At 41.5% G+C, this 7,831-nt stretch overlaps 1 protein-coding gene across 6 annotated transcripts in view; it reads right to left on the reverse strand.

Annotated features, from left to right (window-relative positions):
• LOC100928248 (nuclear receptor coactivator 5) overlaps positions 1-6,590 on the reverse strand; it is a 31,662-nt gene extending 25,072 nt beyond the window's left edge. For 3 of the 6 annotated variants that reach the window (XM_031954454.1, XM_031954452.1, XM_031954449.1), the window contains exons 1-2: positions 6,430-6,573; positions 1,089-1,185 (exon numbers count right to left, since the gene is read on the reverse strand). The gene's annotated coding sequence lies outside the window, so the exon portion shown is untranslated. Of the gene's footprint in view, positions 1-1,088; positions 1,186-2,611; positions 2,694-5,787; positions 5,831-6,429 lie in introns of all 6 variants that reach the window. The other 3 variants (XM_031954455.1, XM_031954451.1, XM_031954450.1) reach the window with 2 other exon arrangements.
• Between the last annotated feature and the right edge of the window lie 1,241 nt (positions 6,591-7,831).

The following is a 7,831-nucleotide window of genomic DNA, read 5'->3' on the forward strand; positions in this document are numbered from 1 at the left end:
AATAATATAAAAACTTCATTTATAAGCTATAAGGTAAATGAAGTCATTTTAAATGGGAGGACAGCAGCTCTGAAAGAACTGAGGTAACATATGAATGAATGAACAAACATTTATTAAGCCAACTAGGTGCTAAGCATTGGGGATACAAATGCAAAGACAGTTCTGGTCTTCAAGGAGCTTACATTCTTTTTGTTATGTCCTAAATTTAATTTTTAAAATTCTGAACTTATTTTATTCATTGAAAATAAACATTTTCATATATAAAGTAAAACAGAAAAAGAGGACAAATCTCTATTATATCCAGATTACTTTTCCTTTTAAGCACAGAAATTCAACATGTAACTTTCAAAGTTGTTTAATCAGCATTTTCATCTGGATTCCCTTACATAAAGGAGCTTCTATTCTTTTAAGAGATAATGTACACAAGTTGCTCATGAAGAACCACTTTGATCCTGAAAGTTACAAGTGAATTAAGAAGTAGGGGAGTAGACAAACATACACCCATTAGAAACAATGACAGAGTGGATTTGATCAAGAGCAGGGCAAGATAGCAGTACCCAGTGGTACTAGTTTTAAGTATGGAGAAACAGCAGGGCATATCACATAGACAAGTGGCATTGAAATGGAAGATTTTCCACCTCTGAACCATAGTGGTTTCATAACCTGGGCAAATCACTTCATTTCTCTGGATTCTAGGTAGCTCTTTAGACTTTAAATTACAGAGAAGCTACCCAGTTGTGTTGGGGGGGGGGGGGGGGAGAGGGGTCCTCACTCAGGAGTTCCCTCTGCCAATGAATCAAACAGGTCCATTGCTATTTCCAGCCCAATATATGCCCTAGTATAACAGGGGGTTTTTTTTGTTTCCATACCCAGTGCCTTGAATATCATAGGTATTTAGTAAACATTTTGTAAATTACATTAAATTGAAAAGGGGCCTGTTACAGGGCTCCTAGGATATCTTTGAAAAGAACATTGACCTTCAATGGAATAGACTCAGCTAAGCCTTGATACTTCCTAACATTTCCCTTTCACTGACATTTTAATTTTATTATTTTAGCAAAAATCAACCTAGCTCAAACCTTTTATACCTTTTATTCCTGGAGATGCTGTTGCTGGATTTCTCTCCTCCCTTTTGGTAAGAAAGCAGGTAGAAGTCTCCCTCCACCCTTGTCTTTCAAGCAAACCCTAGGGTGCGACAAGAGGTGTTAAAAGATGTTCCAGTGGGGTCTTCAAAGATCCAAGGTAGATTTATTTATATCTCAGAGTTACCTATTTATTATCCTCCAGCCAAAGCAAAGAAAACAGGATTACACTGACTGCTTCTATAGTGTTCCCCTGTATGTGTGCCTAGACAGTCTCAAGCTTCTCCAATTACCAGGAGAGTTGAGCCACAACATCAATTTCTTCCCATCTTTACTATTATTAGACTGACCTCAATTTTATGACATTCCTTCCTGAATACATTCCAATTTCAGGGGTAATATTCACATTCTCTGAACTTTTCAAAATTCCCTCCTCCCCCCAATTCATAACACAAGCCCAGCATAACCTATTCTACAAGGTATTCCTTGACACAATCTTACAAACTTAGTAAGAATTATCTCTATGGACAGATGAGGACATTAAGATTAAAGGAAATCAATTAGGTGACTGTCCCAGTCACTTGAATAGTTAAGTAACAAAACAAGAACTAGAATTTTCAGAAAACTTGGGAAATAGGTTTTTCTGAATCTAATGAAAAGACCACTATACTCAGAGATCTGGGTTCTAATCCAGAACCTGATATTTGCCTCCTATGTAATCCCAGGCAAATCACAATCTCTTTTTGTTTCAGTTTTTTATTTATAAAGCAAATGATCCCCAAAATACCGAATGTTAGGGTTCCTCCCCTTCCCCATCTTGGACATGAGAACTTCTATCTCATCCAGACTAGAAACACAACAGCCATAGCCATTCACCAGCCTAAAGTCACTACTGATAGGCAGAAAAGCTTTGACCTGTTCTGTTTTCAACATGGGCTGGTTCATTTCCACTTAGGCAACTTCACAGGCAAGCTTCCTATTGGGCTTAACTAAGAATTCAATACAGACACTGAATCAGCTTTAGCCCAATGCAACTCAGAACTCCTAATCTCAAAAGACCCATCAGCCTCAATTTAACTGATATTAGAGACATGCTTTGCATTCTCTTCTAACATAAAAAATGTCCTGGACCTAACATGATAATAGTTGTAATATTAGTATTACATAACTGAACAAACATAATGAATACAATAATTTAAATTTTCTATATTAATAAAATTTAAACAATAATGTGTATATTGTCAGGTATTTATCCCAGCTGTAGAAGCTATTTTACCTACTTATGAATTCACAATTGGATTCAAAGTAGGAGAATGGACTTAACCCCCAAACTGAGAATCTCTAGATCTTTGAGGTCCATTTTAACTTTAAATTCTATGGTCTTATTCTTCCTACTATATTTGTGCCTCCCAACAGGAATCTAAAACAGGACAGACCAATCTCCCAAGGCCTCTGTTTTCATGTCACAAACCAGTTTCTATTGCAAGTCAGAACTAAGTCAATCAATAAAACATTTATTAAGTGCCTACCATGTGCTAAGTCTAGAGAAGTACAAGAGCCTTTCCTCATCTCTGCAGACAGGAATGAGATGATAGCAATCCAAGTTAAGCACTGTCAGCACCTCTCAAAGAGGTCAGATGTCACAAAGAGGCAAGAAGAGAGAAGAAGAAAATGTAGAAATGAAAAGGAGGAAGGGGAAAAAGGGGGAAAGAATGGAAGAAAATGAGAGGGAAGGTTAATTTGGATAATAATTATTTTAATTCCACAATTCAAGTAATGCAAACTAGAAACACAGCTTCTTCAATAAAATAACTGTTTAAAATGGGTCAGCCCACCAAACCACAGAAGAAAAATGAAGTAGATGCTGAACACATTTCCCAAAAAATTTAATGTATACAGACAGACAGATTGGACAAATGCTAACAGATGAACAATAAATCAGACTTAGCATGGAACAGTGGAAAGAGCATTTGGTTTTTAAGTTGAGGATCTTATTCAAATTTCAAATCTTGCCACTGTGCGACTATCATAAACAAGTTACAATCTCTTGCTGGGGCCTATTTTTTTCATCCATAAGCTGAGGGGAGGGATTCAATTCAAGAGCCTTTGAGGCCCCTTTCAACAACTTGATACTTCCTCTTCTCCAGCCAACTTCACATCCCCTTTGCAGATAAAAGACTACAAACCAGAAGAGTTCAACCCTAAAAAGTCATCTACAATAGTTACTTTCACTTCCTCAACTATCATTTTTAAAACCTCTGAAATCTGATTTCTAACCTCATTATTTAACTGAAACTGATTCCTCCAAACTTATCTATGCTCTTATTTGATCCTCACTCTCAACTTTCTTGTTTTCTCTGCATTTGATGTCGATCACCTTCTCCTTTATCAGGGGTTCTACAAACTTTTTTTGGGGGGGTAAATTTTGGTAACTATATTTAAGTATATAACTGGCTTCTTTGGTAATTCTATGTATTCTTTAGACATCAAAACATTATTTTGCAAAGGAATCCATAGGTTTCATCAGACTGTCAAAAGGTTCCACAACAAGAAAGCTTAGATGCTCTTTCATCTCTAGGTTTTTAGTGATTGACCAACTTGTGTGACCTTTACTTCTTTAACTGGATTTTCATCCAAGTTATACCCATAATTGTAGGTGTCTCCAAACATGTTCTTCTTTCTAAACTATCACACTTGATCTTATTGATTTCTATGATTTAATTACTATCTTTCTGCACACAATTCTGAAATGAAGATATACCTCTCTAATTTCTCTAAGCTTCAGTTTTGTAACACTCACTTGACTGTTGGGCACCTCAAACTGGATGTTCCATTGGCATTTCAAACTCTACCCTTCTAAAGGAAGATTCATTACCTCCCTCCTCCTATTTTCCCCTCTTCAGAACTTTCCCATGAATGTCAAGGGAACCATCATTCTTCCAGTACCCAGGTTTAAAATCTCAGTGTTATCTCTCTATGACTTACCTCACATACACAATTAGCTGCCAAATCTTGTAATTTCTTTCTTTTAAACATCTCTCGATTATGAGCTCTTCTTTGAAATTATGTAATTACTATTTTAGTTCAGGTCCAAATAACCTCTCACTTACTGCAATAGCCTTCTAATTGGTCTTCCTGCTTCATGTTTCTCCCCCTTCATGTATTCCCTATTCCACTGAGCTGCCCAAAAAGATGTTATTGTAATTATGTCAACCTCTTACTCAACAAACTCCAGTGACTTCCTATTCCTTCCAGGAACAAATATAAAACACTTAGCCATTTAAATCTCTTTACCTTCCTATCTTTTCAATGTTCTTCATTCTACTCCTTTCCAACCCCTTTATAATTCAGCATATTGATCTATTTGCTACTCTGCTATTTCCCATTCTCATGCCTTTGCACTGGCTGTTCTCAATGACTGGTATACTTTCTTCCCAAGCCTGGACTCTTAAAATCTCTGGCTTCCCTTAAGACTCAGTTAAAATTCTACTTCCAGGAGGCATTTCCAAGTCTAACTGTTATCCCTCCTAGACCCCCAAGTTGCTAGTGCTAGCCCCTCAGGTACCTTCCATCTAATCTGTATTTACTTTGCATGTTCTGATTTGTGCATCTTTTCTCCTTAAGGGCAGGAACTTATATTTTTTCTATGAATTTGCTTACACAGGCATGGCATAAACCCTTAATGCCTGTTGACTAAATTTTATCTTGCCTATTCCCCAGATCCTCTCAGTTCTGCTTTCCTTTCCCCCTCCCTCCCCTCAACTGGTGATTCTCTCTTGGCATACTACTTCAGGAAAGCCCCTAAACATGCTTTAACTTCCCTCCTTACTATGTCCTCCACAGCCTCTCAACTGTTTCTAGCACAAAATTTCCTCTCCTCCACCCCCACCAGTTTCGTAACCATTACCAATTCAACAAAGAGGAAAATGGTTCTACCCTCCCCAAAAGAGTCTCCACCCATTAGAATGCAAATTCCCCTAAGTCAGAAACTGTCTTTGCTTTTCATGAGTGTCCCCAGCTTTGGAACAGAATTTGTCAAGTAATAACACTTAGCACAGAGCCTGATACCTAACAAGCTCTTTTTCATTCATTCGATTGAAGTCTGAATTAGATAAAATTGAGCAGCAGGTCTGAATTTGAGAAAATGAACAATTTTTTAAAGAGTGGCATTGCAAGCTGGTCTCTGCCTCAAAAACCACCCATCTTCTTAGTGCTTTTATATCTGGGATTCATGGAACATCACAATTTCATAAGAAAAACAAATGTGGCAAAGAGCCAAGTAATGACAGACAGGTTGGTATAAGAGCTATTGGAGACAGTTATCACTGATGACTTACTTTGGGGGAAAACATAAAAATCACCAAGGATGCCTACGATAAAGAGATGAATGAGCCTTTAATTTCAATAAGGTAAGGGGTTACTGGAGACAGTAGTGTGTGGCTATTTGCAAAATGTTAAAATCAGCAGAGAAAAGATCTTCCCTGTGTTAAAAAATCATTCCACCTTTCTGAGCTTCCACACCCTCAAGTTTAAAACAGAAATGAACATTAAGGTATCACACTAAGGTGAGCTGTTCTCTCCAGCGGAGTTACAGAAAGACAAACAAGAAACGCACAGGATGAGATGTGGAGGGGAGTCAACTATCAGAGTGGAGACGGGCTGCACACTGATGTTTTATCGGAATGGAGTTACTATTGAAACTCACGTTCCTATATCGCTTTGTGCTTTCCTCACAACGATCCTGAGAGCTGAGAAGTAGGAGAGAAGAAATGACTGAGGACCACGAAGCAAAAAGCGGAGAAAATGAAGGGGAAGCGAGAGGAAAGAGGGGCAAGGCGAGAGAGTGGCTGAGGACAAAGAGAGGGGCAAACAGGGGGAAGGAGAAAAACCGAGAAAATGGGGAAGGTTGAGAAGGAAGAGGAGGGGAGAAGCGTGAAAGGGAAGGGTTAAAGGTGAAGGCAGGGGGGAGAGGCAGAGACGGGGAAAGAGAAGGTATGGGAGGGGAAGGAGAGGAGGAACAGGCACGGGATGGAGTGAATGGGGAAAAGGAGGGAAAACACGGGAGAAGGCAGAGGCCAGAAAGGAAGGGAAGGGCTGAGGCGAGGGGGCAGCGGAAGGAGCAGCGAGGGCTGGAGGGCTGGGGCGGGAGAGGAAGAGCTCCAGCCACCGCCGCCGGAGCGCCCGACGGGGCTGAAAAGCAAGGGGGAGGACCCGGGGGTGAGGTGTTGGGAATGGGAGGCCCGAGGTCGGCCAGTGCCCAGGCTCCAGACTGAGGCTGAGCTAGAGAGGGAGGCCGCGTCCTGGAGAGGTTCATCCCGGGGAGGAGGGAGGGAGGGGTTGCACTTACCGGAGCTGGAAAGCGGCACTGCCGGGCGTCCGGCTCCAAGTTTCCCACTGCGCCGACCTCCACTCACACCCAGGGGCCGCAGCGGCGTCCAGGCCCCAACGCTGCACCCGTCCCCCCACCCCCCGCGGCTACCTTCGCTCCGCTTCCGGCTCCAGCCCAGCTTCCGCTTCCTCTTCCGGTTCGGTACTCCTGGCTGCGGCTTCGTCGCTCCTGGAGACGGGCGCTTTACAGCAGGACGCGGACGAGAGCGCCCTCTGCCAGACAGGAGGCCCAGCGCGGTCTGAACCGGAGTTCGCATTAAAGAGAGGGGCAGAAGGTAAGAGAGAAGGAGCAGGGATAAAACTGGAAGGAGAGGAGAGAGGAAAAAGGGAGGCAGGAAAAGAGAAGGGGAGGGGAGGGGAAGAAGGAGGAGCCCAAGGACGAAGGATTAGTGTTGGAATCTTTACAAAGTGTTAAGCCATTGCAGTTGATTTGATCTTAGAAAGAGATATTTTGGGCCAGAACTTGAAACAAGGTACTAAGTACAACTGATAGAAACGATGCTTGTGTTCACACCTTTAGAGAGCTCATAAGTATCTAAGTACTCCATGGAGTTCACACGTGTGGGAGGATGCAGGGCTGGCTTAGTCTGAATTCACACCTCCCTTGAAGTTCTTAGGGCCAGAGAGCACTCTGGGAGATAACCCAGAATCCCCCTCCCTCCAGAAGGAGGAGTTAACCTTTGGGAGATGATATATATGGAGGAAGCTCTTAGAACATCGATGGGGGTCGGAGGCAGGACACACTGGAAGAAAGCCTACAAGCCCTATCTTCCAGGCAAGAGAGATTCATCTATCTTCTACCTTGGTGCAGGCCGGAGGCTGAAGAAAGCAGAGGAAGAAGCCAAGGACAAAGCTGCAAGAGCTCTAAGAACCAAGCAGAGAGATAAGCCTCAACTAACCGGGCTATTTTGGAAGGAGAAATAAACATTTGCATTTTTACCAGCTGGCTGCATTTTGGAGTAATTACTGATTGTAACTGAAACTAAGGCTGCCCCCAGAAAACCACCACAGATTAGAGCTGGCATCCAGCGACTCTTCCCCTTTTTCTTACCCAGCGCCTATTTGGCAATCTAAGGAAGCCTTTGGAAGCTGCAGAATCATGTTTTCAAACGCATAAAAAAATGCATAGTTTTACAAAGGAAATAAATAACATATTAGCATAAATACATATTATATATAGTTTCTGCATATATGTTACATATGAAATCTAACCCCTCGTTTTATACTGGACTCCAAAGAAGGGAAGTCACCGATGAAGAATTAATTCAGTGCCTCCTATGTGACAGGCGCTGTGCTAAACTCTGGAGATACTGCAAGAAGCAAAAAGGCTGCAAAGAACTCACAGTCTGAGCAGGAGATAC

The sequence above is a fragment of the Sarcophilus harrisii genome, chromosome 2 (genome assembly GCF_902635505.1).
Source record: "Sarcophilus harrisii chromosome 2, mSarHar1.11, whole genome shotgun sequence".
Taxonomy (NCBI): Eukaryota; Metazoa; Chordata; class Mammalia; order Dasyuromorphia; family Dasyuridae; genus Sarcophilus; species Sarcophilus harrisii.